The following is a 13,953-nucleotide window of genomic DNA, read 5'->3' on the forward strand; positions in this document are numbered from 1 at the left end:
ATCAGAGATTCATTTAATGCCAACGGGCTCAGAGGAGACCACTTCTCCAAAGATCTGAGCCCTGAATGCCAGCAGGAAGGGTAATTTATAGTTGTAAGCCTCCATATTTGGGGGGGGGGTTCGCATGCACAGCAAACAAAGGAAGAAGAACTTGGAGGAGGGGTCTCTAAGCTAGAGACCAGAGCTTGTTTTAGCCCCATCGGCCATCTTTGGCATACTTTATTCACTTCTCCAACACCATCAGTGAGTCTTAGTTCTGTATGGTGCAGATGGCAGGTTGGGGATCACTGGGAAGGCCTGTTACTCGAGGTGAAAACTTCACCAGGGATTAGGGGCTGAGGTGTTTCAAACTGTTGTAATCTCTAGAAAACTCAGACAAAATGTGTAACAATACCTCCTATAACTTTAAAGTACTTAAACATATGTTTTGAACTGGCCCCACCCTGGCTACTTCTTTCTCAGCTCCATTTTATTCTATCTGGATTATTTTATATTTTAACTTACTGGTATAATTGCAGTAAGTGATGTGATGTGATGTGGGCTGGGAGTGAACAGTCAAGAAAGAATTATTGAGACATTTTCAGTGCAAAAAGAACTGCTTTTGTGCTTATGAGAAGTGACTAATTATATACTTTCTAATTAGTGGGGGCTAAGGATAGCAGAAGTCTCTAAGGAATTTGGAAGTAAGGCTTTCAGGACCATGAGGCCTACCCACTACTAAGATAAGGCTATTTACTACTGCCTAGTAAAACATCAGTCTTGAGACCCTTCAGATGCTCTGGATATATATGCAGATGCTCTGGATATATATGCAGATCTATCTGGGGGAGTGTTCAAAGCTATCAGGGAAAGTGACACTAACAAGAGCAAAGCTATAGTGTAAAGCAATAAAAGAAACCCTCATGTACACTTTATCTCTCTCCATGTCAGTCTGACTTTCTGTCACCTTGTGTGATTCATACTACACTTTGGATGCTGAGAATGGCAGGAAAATTGCCAGTTTGCTCCTGAGCTCTTGCTGCCAGGTATTAGAGCCATACCCACAGTTGGATAAAGACTTCCCTTGCTTGCCAAGTCATTTCACTTGGGCAGCCTGCCTGTGCACAGTTCCACTGGTGAAGAGATTTCAGTAGTGCTTATCCTGGCACCCCATATGCACCTTTGTCCTTATTGGATCAGGACCTTGTCCAGTATTCAGGATTTACAGGTCCAGACCCAGGATGTCTATCAAGATCCAGAGAGAACTAGCTCCTTGATTCTGTGAGTTGAGACCACAGGAATGTGCTCCATTGCTTTGGAGTATGATGGAGCCTTTGGTTCTGAGTCTACCCCACAAGTCCCTGTTTCTATGGTAAGGTGTGGGTATACTCCCTAATCTCGGTCTAAACCCAAGGAGTCTGTCTTTTGCTCTGGAGCAGCCAATGCCTGCTCATTGCTTCCCATGTACTTCCTGCCCTCAGACCTCTTGTATTGTTTGGCCTGTGTGTACAGGGAATGCCCTAACCTGGCAGGTCTTCTCAGAGATAGTTTTTCATAAAAGTACAGCCTAATGGGGAGAGGAAAAGGGCATTTTGTTACCAAACCCTGAAGTCAGATTCAGGCATGTACAGTACGCCAAACTCTGAGTCACCAGGTTTGAAAGAGACAAATCTTTATTATCAGAAGGGCAGCCCTACGAGAAGACAGGGAATCAGTCCCAAATCTGCTTTGCCTTTGTTAAGTCTAAGATAGGTTTATATGCAGTTATTAAGGTATGAAGATATGTGTGTGTGGGGGGGGGGTTAGGGCAGGAACTGGAAGGACTTTGGTACTTAGAGGGGAAACTTGAAACTTCTGAGATATTGCACTATTGGGACATCTGGGCTCTATCTGGGGGTCTCATAGCATTACATGTTGGCTTTGTATCTATAAAACAAACATTATTAGGTAGCCTCCCTCCTTGGTTCCAATACCTCATGCTGGGAAGAAGAAAGCAAGGAACAAAGTTAGTGATTCTTGCAAGGCTGTAGAGGAATTTGCTTATATGCAACATGTAAGGTTACAATGGTAGAAGAGCCTAGAGAAAATTTATGTGAAGAATGAAGCATGTACTGGGCTCCAGTTCCCTAATCCTGTTTATAATTCCTCAATCATGGGGATCCTTCTTCACTACTTCTTGCAACGATCCTTCTTCACTACTTCTTGCAAAGAGGGGTGAAGTTTGGCTTTTGAGAAATGAAACTTTTTTGCTCCTAATTGTGAGGACTCTTTGGTGCCTGGCTCAACCTCAGTATTTTTGACAACCATCAAGCTGGTCCCAACTTTTGCAGCCCATGAACAGCATTTCATGAAAAAATTATAAAAAGGACAGCTAGGACAGATAATTGAATTTCTTGTGGAATCCTGGAAAATTTATTAGAAAACCAGTCCCATTTTATTTCTGGGATTTTCACAGGAATTTGTTTTAGCCAAGTGACTTGTTTTCTAATTCATTTAGGTTTCTACTTCAGCTGAAGAATGAACATAGATGCAACACAAGGAGTTAATTACCTTACACATTCTTCCTTGTTCTCCTAAAATAGTCTAGGGCCAATCCTATTGTCCGGGGTTACCTGTGTCAAGGAGTCTAATGGTGTTTTTGTTTTGTTTTGTTTTGTTTTGTTTTGTTTTGTTTTGTTGAGCTGCTATTAGTTGAGCAATACCCTCAACCAAAGTTCCTAGAATCACAGAAAGGTTTCTTTTTTTAAAAAATTTTAACCTTTATTTATTATTTTTGAGAGACAGAAAGAGACAGAGAGCCAGCAAGGGAGGGACAGAGATAGAAGGAGACACAGAATCCAAAGCAGGTTCCAGGCTCTGAGCTGTCAGTACAGAGCCTGATGCAAGGCTTTAACCCATGAACTGTAAGGCCATGACCTGAGCCAAAGTCAGATGCTTAACCAACTGAGCCACCCAGACTCTCACAGAAAGGTTTCTAATCATGTTTATGGACTCCCTAACCTCACCAAGGCTGGAAAGTTCTCCCAAAGAAATACCAAAATTCATCTTCTTGATTTCCAGAAATGTAGTCTTGGGATCCTAAAGTTTGGCCCCTTCTCTGATGAGAAAGCAGCCTGAGAAAGTGGGCCTAATGTTGGGTTTCTGAAACGTTATGAACAGAAACAAGGGTTCCTAAATGTTCCAGAAAACAAGTGCCTCCTATACCCTAGATGTTTATACAAACATAACCCCAGGGCTGCTATTGGTTCTCATATATGAAAATATAACATGTAGGGGCACAGGGAACCCTAGAAAAGCCCTGAGGATTTATTTGTTCATTAGAAGGAATATTCTAGAGAATGTGCTGTGGCCAAGAAGAAGTGACTGCTAATTTGGTTTTCTTAAAGGAATATTCAGGGAGTGGTATAGGGGCTCCATGAATCCACGTTTTCTCAGTCCTCAGTTTAAGCGGACCTGTGTTTTAGAATACAGACAGGTTTTGTTGAAGCAAAAGTCTTCTCAATATTTTTGAGGTTTTGGGGAATTTGAATAGGTCACCCTATTCTAGGATTGAATAAACTTACCAGAGCTTGTTATGTTATAAGCATGAGAGGAATTGCAGGGTCCTCGAGGCAGATTCCAATCATTATATGTCAAGGGGAGGGGTGGTCACTGTATTCATGTATAGAGTGCAATTTAGGGTGAAAGATCCACCACTTAGTTAAGTCCCCATTTCTAGCTAGAGTTTAAGAGAGTCTTACCATTGAGTTGTCTCTCCAGGCTCATGGGGAAAAGGGCAGTAAGCATATCCATAAGGCAAAGAATGATTAGTATCATGGCAAAAGAAGTGATTAAAATTGGGGGCAGCAAGCATACATGTTGAATTAATAGGAAAACAAGCATTGTGAGAGCAAAAAACACAAAACAAATTACAAATGGAAGTCAGCTGTGCATCACTTAGTTTTTGTGAATAGAATTTTATGTCTTCTACAGGCTTGCACTGCTGATTAATGGATTCCTCTCATTTGTTCTTGACACTCAAGGTTTAACTCCAGTGAGTTTGATGGGGGAGTGTGTTGTAAACATCAGGCTTTAAGTTTCTTGTCAGGGCAGGGCTTTTGCCACAATTTCAGGTATATTTGGTCTCCAGGTCTGAAGGGGTGTAGTGGCATCCATAGGATAATGTGACCTGTTAGAAACAAATTTACAGATAGAAATGAACATGTGACCCAAAGCTTTTACAGATCCTGTTACAGCTATTTCCTTTAATATTTGTAGGTCAGGGGAAGCTCTTTTTGCTCACAGGTTCTGTCCTGTGCTTTAATAAAACCACATTTTTGCACCAAAAAATAAATAAATGAATTTGTGGGTCAGCCTGATGGGGTGAGACTTGGAATGGTCTCCCATACAAAATTTCAAACGGACATAATTGGACCTTATTTCAGGGTGCTATTTCTGATTCACAGCAGGGCAACAGCTAACACTTTGGCCCAGGTAAAATTTGTTTCTTGGCAGATTTTAGCAATAGTCCTTTTTAAAGTACGATTCATCCTTTCAGTCTTTCCAGTAGATTGTGCTCTCCATGCAGTGTGTATTTTCCAATTAATTCCTAAGGCCCTTGAGATTTCCTGTGTAATATTTGCCATGAAGGTGGCATCATTATCACTTTAAAATGAGTTCAGAAGCCTAAATCTAATCTCTTTTAACAGACCTTTAGTGACTTCAGATGCTTTCTCCGTTTGTGCTGGGAAGGCTTCTACCCATCTGGAAAAAGTATCTACGAGGATTAATAGGGAACAAAAATTTCCAGGAGCCTTTGGCATGACCATAAAGCCTAACTGTTAATTTTCACAGGGGATTTCTCTGCAATATTGGACTCCTTTTAAGGTTGGAGTTCAAACTTTAGGGTTACTCTTGACACATATTTCACATTGCTAAGTTACCTTATCATCTTCTGAAAGTGAGTCCTAGCAAATATTTTTGTATCCATTGGAGGGTGGCATCTTTCCCACAGTAGGTACCTGATGGACTTCTTTTAAGATGTCCTCTAGTAAATCTTCTGGAATTAGCACTATGCTTTGTTCATTACTTTTCCATCCTGGAAATGTGGGAGACTCAATATTAAATCCCTTTTCTTCTGCCTGTTCCAAATCGTTTTATGAATAATGTGGTACATATTGGGTGAATGGGATCTGTGGAATAAAAAATGCCAATTTATCATTTATTTTTGAGAATTTAGCTGTATATTTGGCTGCTTGATCAGCCAATTGGTTTCCCTTAATTGTATGTGAGTCTTCTTTTTTATGTCCTGCACAATGAATAACAGCCACTTCAGTAGGCTGGTTTATAGCCTCTACTAATTTTAGAGGCTTAATTTCCTTGTTATTTTTTTAAAATATTTTTTTATTTTGAGAGAGAGAGTGAGCATGAGTGGGGGAGGGACAGAGAGAGAGGGAGAGAGAAATTCCAAGCAAGCTCCATGCTTACAGCATGGAGCCCCATGTAGGGCTCAAACTCACAAACCAGGAGATCATTACCTGAACCAAAGTGAGACACTTAACTGACTGAGCCACCCAGGCACCCCTCCTTGTTATTTGATGTAAGGAATCCCCTTTCCTAAGATATTTGCAAATGACATATCAGACAAAGGGCTAGTATCCAAAATCTATAAAGAGCTCACCAAACTCCACACCCGAAAAACAAATAACCCAGTGAAGAAATGGGCAGAAAACATGAATAGACACTTCTCTAAAGAAGACATCCAGATGGTCAACAGGCACATGAAAAGATGCTCAACGTCGCTCCTCATCAGGGAAATAGAAATCAAAACCACACTCAGATATCACCTCATGCCAGTCAGAGTGGCCAAAATGAACAAATCAGGAGACTATAGATGCTGGAGAGGATGTGGAGAAACGGGAACCCTCTTGCACTGTTGGTGGGAATGCAAATTGGTGCAGCCACTCTGGAAAACAGTGTAGAGGTTCCTCAAAAAATTAAAAATATATCTACCCTATGACCCAGCAATAGCACTGCTAGGAATTTACCCAAGGGATACAGGAGTACTGATGCATCGGGGCACGTGTACCCCAATGTTTATAGCAGCACTCTCAACAATAGCCAAATTATGGAAAGAGCCTAAATGTCCATCAACTGATGAATGGATAAAGAAATTGTGGTTTATATACACAATGGAGTACTACGTGGCAATGAGAAAGAATGAAATATGGCCCTTTGTAGCAACATGGATGGAACTGGAGAGTGTTATGCTAAGTGAAATAAGCCATACAGAGAAAGACACATACCATATGGTTTCACTCTTATGTGGATCCTGAGAAACTTAACAGAAACCCATGGGGGAGGGGAAGGAAAAAAAAAAGAGGTTAGAGTGGGAAAGAGCCAAGGCATAAGAGACTCTTAAAAACAGAACAAACTGAGGGTTGATGGGGGGTGGGAGGAAAGGGAGGGTGGGTGATGGGTATTGAGGAGGGCACCTTTTGGGATGAGCACTGGGTGTTGTATGGAAACCAATTTGACAATAAACTTCATATATTGAAAAAAAATAAATTAAAAAGTAAATAAATAAATAAATAAATAAATAAATAAATAAATAAATAGATAAATAAAGGAATCCCCTTTCCTTCTATACTGCCTCATGAGTATGTATAACAGAAAAAGTGTACCTGGAGTCTGTGTACAAATTGATCCATTTGTCCTTACTATGTTGAAGAGCACAGGTAGTTCAATGAATTCAGCCTTTTGTACTGAGACCCTGGAAAGCAAGTCCTGGGCTTCATTTCCATGAAGAGTTATAACCACATACCCATTGCTATGCTGCATTCCAGGAAACTACTCCCATCTGTTAAGAATTCAACTTCAGGTCTCTTGAGGGTCTGGTACACCAGATCTGATCTGCTGGAATCCATCTGCTCTATGGTCTGGAGACAATTGGGGTTCCTCGAAACAGCTAGGCAGTAAGGTGGGTGGGTTCAGAGAAGTTACTGCCTTTAATTTGACATTAGGACTTGTCAAGAATGGCTTGGTATTTTCCAAGTCATCTAGCAGTTAATCATTAGCCCCCTTTTTGTCTTGATAAGCAGAGCACTTATTGGGGTAGATGTGCCATCCCTTAGCAGTTTGTTCTAGTTGCTGTGAGAAGTAGGTCATGGGACGTGGAGCAAATCCTAATGTTTGGGTAAGTAACCCCTGGGCCCACACCTTGTCTCTCATGTGTAAACAAATCAAAAGGCTTTTTAAAATCAGGCAGGCCCAAGGCTGGGCAGTGAGCAGTTTTTCTCTCACTTTGTCAAATGCCTGGATCATTTCCTTAGTCTATATTAGAAGTTCATGATCTTCTCCTTTTAAGGCCTCATAAAGGGGGTTTAACAATTAAAATGAAATTTGGGATCCATGTTTGACAGAATCTGGCCATGCCTAAAAATACCCTCAGTTGTTGTGGCATGGAAGCAGCTGCACAGGCAAGACCTTTTTCATCAATCAGGAAGCAAATTTGTTCCTAGGAGAGCTCAAATTCTAAGTGTCTTCCTATTGGCTAGCATATTTGATCCTGTTTCTTAGAGACCTTATAGCCACTCTCTTCCAAGGAAATTGAGGATGGTGATGGTGTCCTGCATTTTTGCTAGCAACTAGAATATCATCCACATGTTGTAAAAGAGTACCTTCTTCTAATTGGAGGTCCCTCAGGTCTGTGGAGAGAACAGAGTCAAAGAGTTTTTAAGTCCTGAGGAAGTGCCATTCCTCAAAATTGTTTCATCTGGGTATCTGGATCTTACCATTAAAAGGCAAAAGTTTTTAAAAGTCTTTCTTTAAGGGGATGCAAAAGAAGCTTTCCTTTAGCTCTAAGACAGTAAACCAACAGAAGTCCCCTGGCAAGGCTGTTAGGAGGGAATATGAACTTGACACTGCTGGATCTCTATCCTGTACTATTGGGTTGATTGCTCAAAGGTCCTGAACAAACCAATATCCCTCCATATGAGGGATGTGAGTATTAGTTATAAGGCAATTGACATGCCCCAATGAGTCCAAATTTTTAGAAGTCTTTTTTTTTTTAATCTTTTATTTATTTTTGAGAGAGAGAGAGACAGAGACAGAGCATGAGCAGGGGAGGGGCAGAGAGAGAGGGAAACACAGAATTGGAAGCGGGCTCTGGGCTCTGAGCTGTCAGCACAGAGCCCGACGTGGGGCTCGAACTCAGGAGCTGTGAGATCATGACCTGAGCCGAGGTCAGACGCTTAACCGACTGAGCCACCCAGGCGCCCCAAGAAGTCTTTTATTAAGGGTTGTATTCTCTTTCTTGAGAGGATATTGCTTCAAATGAGGAATAACATGTTCCTTCTTTAAAAGAACTTTGACCAGCTGAGCAATCAAAGTTTTCCTGGCTTCCCATCTGCCCCAACAGCATGTTTACCAGAGTCAAGATGTCTTCAGGCATTTCAGTACTTGGATCCTTTTGATCTTGCATAAATTAAAAAAAAATGTTTTTAAAGGACAAGTGGTCCTCCTGAGGCATTTGAAAAATTTCTCGAACTTTATTCAAAGTTTTCTGTTTAGGAACCCTCCTTTTGATCCTACTAAAATGCATTCTTTTTAAGATTTTATTTATTATTTATTTATTTATGTTTATTTTTTTAGAGAAAGAGGGAGTGCGTGCATAAGCAGGGGAGAGGGGTAGAGGGAGAGAGACTGTTAAGAAGTCCATGCCAGCACAGAGCCTGACACAGGATTTGATCCCATGACTCTGGAATCATGACCCAAGCTGAAATCAAGAGTCAGACCCTCAATCAACTGAGCCACCCTAGTGCCCCTTAAGATTTCATTTTTAAGTAATCTCTGCACCCAATGTAGGGCTTGAACCTACAACCCCGAGATCATGAGCTGCATGCTTTACAGACTGAGATACCCCTAAAATGCCTTCCGGATAGTTCTGGAGCCTACGAAGCCCACCTTCATTAACAGCCTATTTGGGGTTGCAGGTTGGTACCACTTCTTAGGGCCTCCAGTCTGGCCTGATTATTTGGGTCCAGAAGGTGGAGCTTCCTCCCATGTCTCATCCAAAACCATACAATATTCTTCTACTGTCAGAAGGATTGGATATCTGCCCAAGTGTGATAGTAAGTAGCAAATATCAAGGCAAATAATCCTTCCATGCTGAGTGGATCATCATGATAAGAATGCAGGTTGTTTTTCCAGTTAAATAGATCTGATGTGGAAGTGGGGAATGGACTCAAACCATTCTCATTGGTTTCCCATTAGCATTTAATCCCCCAAATATGTATTGTCATTTGGATATTGCCCTGTTGGCAAGCCAGGCTGCAAACCAACATTGAAAGGGGGACCCTGATGGGTGTGCAGGGGGAGACTATTCCTAAGCTTCCCTCTGAGGGGTCCCTGGTTTAGGGTCCTTTGTTCCCTATTGGGGTGGCTTTGTTCCGTCTTGGGTGACAGGAACAGATGGAGGAGCTGGCATTAGAGCAGGAACTTCTGTCCCATTTTCTGCTTCCCTGGGTGGGTGTTTGTTATCATATCAATAATAATTTTTGTATTACCCCTTTGTCAGAATCAGGGAGGATAGATCGAATCTTCACGGCCTGTTGCACCATAACTTACATGACTTCTGGGCAGATTCATTTGATGCAAATCTTGTACATAGGGCATTTCATCCCATTTCATTTCCTTCTTACAAAACAGTTCTAATTGCAAAGTAGTATTATAATTTCATTTCAATAAATTTCATTTGTTGGCTACTTCTCTGTCACTCAATGCATATTGCAGCCAACCCACATTACAAAAGACTATCTTTTTCTTTTTCATAGACTCATAACTAAAAGTATACCAATTTTGCATCCCAAAGGGCTACAGTCTGGAATCAGCATTTCCCATGGTACAAACAAGACAAACACACAATAACACACAAAGACAATTAAGGACCTGTGAGAGGAAGCAAAATCAAATAAGGGTAGTTATACAACTTTTTCCATTTTGTAAAACGGAAAGTGTAAAAACAGCCTATCTGAAAAATTCCCTGAAAGGGCCAAAAGCAAAATGAGAGGAAAACACAGTTGATGGTGTGTGCACTAGAAACTCACCCTTGAGCTGCAGAATTCCTCCTAGTGGCCAGAGATTTCTCTGCTCCAGTGGTGACTCGAGCTTGAAGGCAGCCAAGCTGGTCAGGGAGACAGTCAAGAGAACTCCCTTGGACTCAGTCTGTGGTCCAAGCAGCCACAGGGAATCCCCCAAGTGACCCCATCACTCAGGGCCTTCCTGCCACATGAAATTGTTACCAAATCCTAAAATCAGATTCATGTGTTTGATGTGCAATAACCAGTCTCTGAATCACTGGGTTTGAAGCAGAGAAAGCTTTATTATTAGAAGGGCAGCCCAATGAGAAGGCAGGGAATTGGTCACAAATCTTGCCTTGATTTCATGAAATCTGACATCAGGGGAGTTAGCAAGTTCCTTTGGAGGCAGTAAGTATAGTGGCTGCCCCCTTGTGTCCTCCACAGGTCTCTGCATTTGGCCCCAAACATTCCTAAATGGTAGAGAGACACTGTGACTTTTCCCAGTGTGCTTGGCTGCAGAGTCAGAGAAGCTAGCTCATGTGTACTTTGCTTCCCACCAAACGCCTGCCCTCCAGTTTTCAGAACCTCTAGTCCATCTGATTGTTTTTAACATTTATTTATTTTTGAAAGACAGAGAGACAAAACACAAGCAGGAGAGGGGCAGAGAAAGGGAAACACGGACTCCAAAGCAGGCTCCAGGCTCTGAGCTGTCAGCACAGAGCCCAACGCGGGGCTCCAACCCATGAACCATGAGATCATAACCTGAGCTGAAGTTGGATGCTTAACCAACTGAGTCACCCAGGCACCTCTCTAGTCCATTTGCAATAGAGTTTTTGCCAGCTCAGCAGGATGTGTTTCCTTAGCTAGGGGTTATCAGTACTGCTTTACTGAAGTAGTGATAGGAAAATTATTTCAGTGAGACCCCTTGGGACCAACCCTGTGCCAGGTAATACTCAAGGCACCTGTGGGAGTGAGGTCACTAGGTGTCTCTCTCATCAAGAATTTCCTGGCTGTTCTCAGGTTGGAAAGGCTGAAAATTTCCTATGAGATCTGGCTAGAGGAGCAGGCAACTTCCTTTTGCAGTGGGTTGCGCATCCGTGTGAGAGTCATAGAAGTCCCCACCAGAGACCCTGTCCATACCCACAAGGCTGGCACTGGGAACTGAATTAGGGTGCTTGGATGCTGAGTAATAGCACTTTAAGTGTGCTCAGTTGGTTCCCACCCACTTGCCCCCAGGCATCAGGCCTAGTTGGTCCGTTACATAGGAGCTACTATAGCTTACCATGCTACCTTCCTGGGGCAGTGTTTGTACCAATCCAGTGATGAAGAGGTTTGAATGTCATTTATAGTTGGACCCCACTGGACTGTCCTGTTCTTATTGGACTAAACATTTCTTCAACAATCAACTCCAAGTTGACACCCATCCTGTGAAAAACCCTGTTCAGACCCACAATGGCACCAGATCTGGCACCAGAGTCATTAGCTACATTGTTTTGGATTAGTATGGACCTTTTGCCCAGTGGGTACCCTGATGGACCCTACATTTAGCCCAAATTGACATACCTGACACTTACCTGGGGGTTGAGCCTTGAAAGCTTGGCCATTCTTCCTGGATCTAGGGATTCCATGCACTGTGCTATGGTGGGGGGATGGAAACATTCCTTTGATTTAGACCCTTGTAACTCTGTGCACCTGGTGGGATAATCAGGGCCTCTGGGGGAGTTAAGTCTCCCAGAAGTCTCATAATTATAAGTGGATAATCTGGCCATACTTGGGATGGTAAGGCTAAGCAGTTCCATGAGATCCAACTTCAGGGAACAGGAGTGTTTGGGAGCAAAGTGGACATTGACATCACTGTGAGTCTCCCAAAAGTCCTCAAAAGGGGCTAGGCTTCTCCTCAGACCTGAAGACCCATCCCAGGATGCCTGAACGCAGAGTCACTGAGGCTCAGGCATTGGCAGTCCACTCCTGGGAATCTGCCACAGGCATCTTGCCCAGTTTTCCTATTGGAATGAGCCTGCACTCATCCACCAGGACATCTTCCTGGAGCAGCCTTTCCCTGCAATGTGCCATTGATAAAAAAAGTTTGAATCATGATTATTCATGTTAGAAATCAATGGACCTTGCAGTCTTTATGCAGTCTAGGAGACTATGATCATAATTTCCTGGTGTCTCCTATCCTACTAGGTTCTGGTGACCCTGAAAAGGCATCTGAGGTCCCAAGATATCTGGTGTCAAGGGAATTAGCTACATTGTTTTAGAGCAGGATGACCTCTGGTAGCCCCTTGTGTCCCCCTCAAGTCCACACTTTTGGCCTTCAATATCTTTACATGTTTCTGTGGGGAACTATGCTGGGGAGCCTGGCTGCAGGGTGAGAAGGGCCAGTGTATACTCACTTTCCACCCTCTGTACTTCCTGTCCTCAGATTTCTGGGACCCCCTAGTGACATGGAAATAGGCCTATTCCATCTCAGCTGGATACCTTCCTGTAGCTAGGGATTACAGCACTATACTCCTGAAGTAGAGAGAGAAAAGATGTTTGAATGAGACTCCTGGGACCCTGTGCCAGGGGATACTCAGGACACCTGTGAGCATGAGGTCCCCCAGGTGTCTCTCATCAGTGAATTTCCCATTTTGGCCTATTATGCAGGTCCTGGACTTGTTTACTCTGCCATTTTCCTGGGGCAGTGTTTCTGTGCACTGATCCATTGATGAAGAGACTTGAATGGTGGTTACCCTCACAACCCATAGAGTCCTTCATGTCCTTATTTAACTAAGGACTTGTTTGGCTATCATGATTCCAAGCTGTCTCCCACTCTACATAGCCTTGATCATGCCTGGAATGGCTATCAAGATCCTTCGAAATCTGCCTCTGTGATTCCATGAGATCCTGCATCAGCATAACCATTCTGTTTTGGAGCATGATGGGCACTTTGGGCCCCATTTGTACCCACCAGTCCCTGCCTGTGGCCCAAACTATGCCTACATGGGGCCCTGATGTGGAGGCTAAGACATGGAGCTTGGCTTTCATTTCTGACTGGCCTATGCATGGGCACATCATTCCCTCTGTATTTCCTACCCTCAGGTCTCCCAGATTCTAGACCTGAACTGTAAGGCCATCCTCCTGAAGCTAGGGGTTCTTTGCTGCACTACAGATGTGGGGAAGGAAATGTCATTGAGTTTGACCCCTTGTGGCCTTGTGCTGCTAGGATACTCAGTGCTATTTTTAGAGTCAGGTCTCCCAGGTGTGTCATCAGTGTACTTCCCAGCTGTGCCCCTCATGCAAGCATCAGGTCCTCTTGGCCTGTTGGAATGTGCCTGCCCTCACTGTCCAGGATATCTTCCTGGGGCCTCCTTTTCCACACTGTGCCATTGATGAAAAAATTTGAATGGTGGCTACTGTCAAACCCCATATGGGTGTGCTATCTTTATGGGGACTGAGCACCCACCTGGCAATCATTATTCTCTGGTGTTTTTCATTCTTCAGCACTTTGGTGAAGCATGCAATGGCATCCAAGATCCCAGGTGATCTGGCATCAGGAAAATTGGCTACCTTGTTTTGGAGCAGAATGGCCACTGGCAAACACATGTACACTGCACAAGTCTGAACTTGTGGTAGGGACTCTCCCAAGAGAGCTTTGACCAGGGAATGATGACAGGGAGCCTGGCTTCAGGGTTGGAGAGGCCAGCATATGCTCCCTGCCTGCCTCCTGCCCTCAGGTTTCCAGGACCTCTAGTCCTGTGGAAGTAGGAGTCACTTCAGCCCAGCAGGACATCTTCCTGTAGCTAGGGTTACCTTCACTGCATTCCTGAAGCAGAGGAGGGATATTTCAGTGAGACCCCTTGGAGCTCTGTGCCAGGGCATACTTTCAGCATCCATGGGCATCAGATCCCTCAGGTGACTTTCATCAGTGAAC

The sequence above is a fragment of the Lynx canadensis genome, chromosome C1 (assembly GCF_007474595.2).
Source record: "Lynx canadensis isolate LIC74 chromosome C1, mLynCan4.pri.v2, whole genome shotgun sequence".
Classification (NCBI taxonomy): domain Eukaryota; kingdom Metazoa; phylum Chordata; class Mammalia; order Carnivora; family Felidae; genus Lynx; species Lynx canadensis.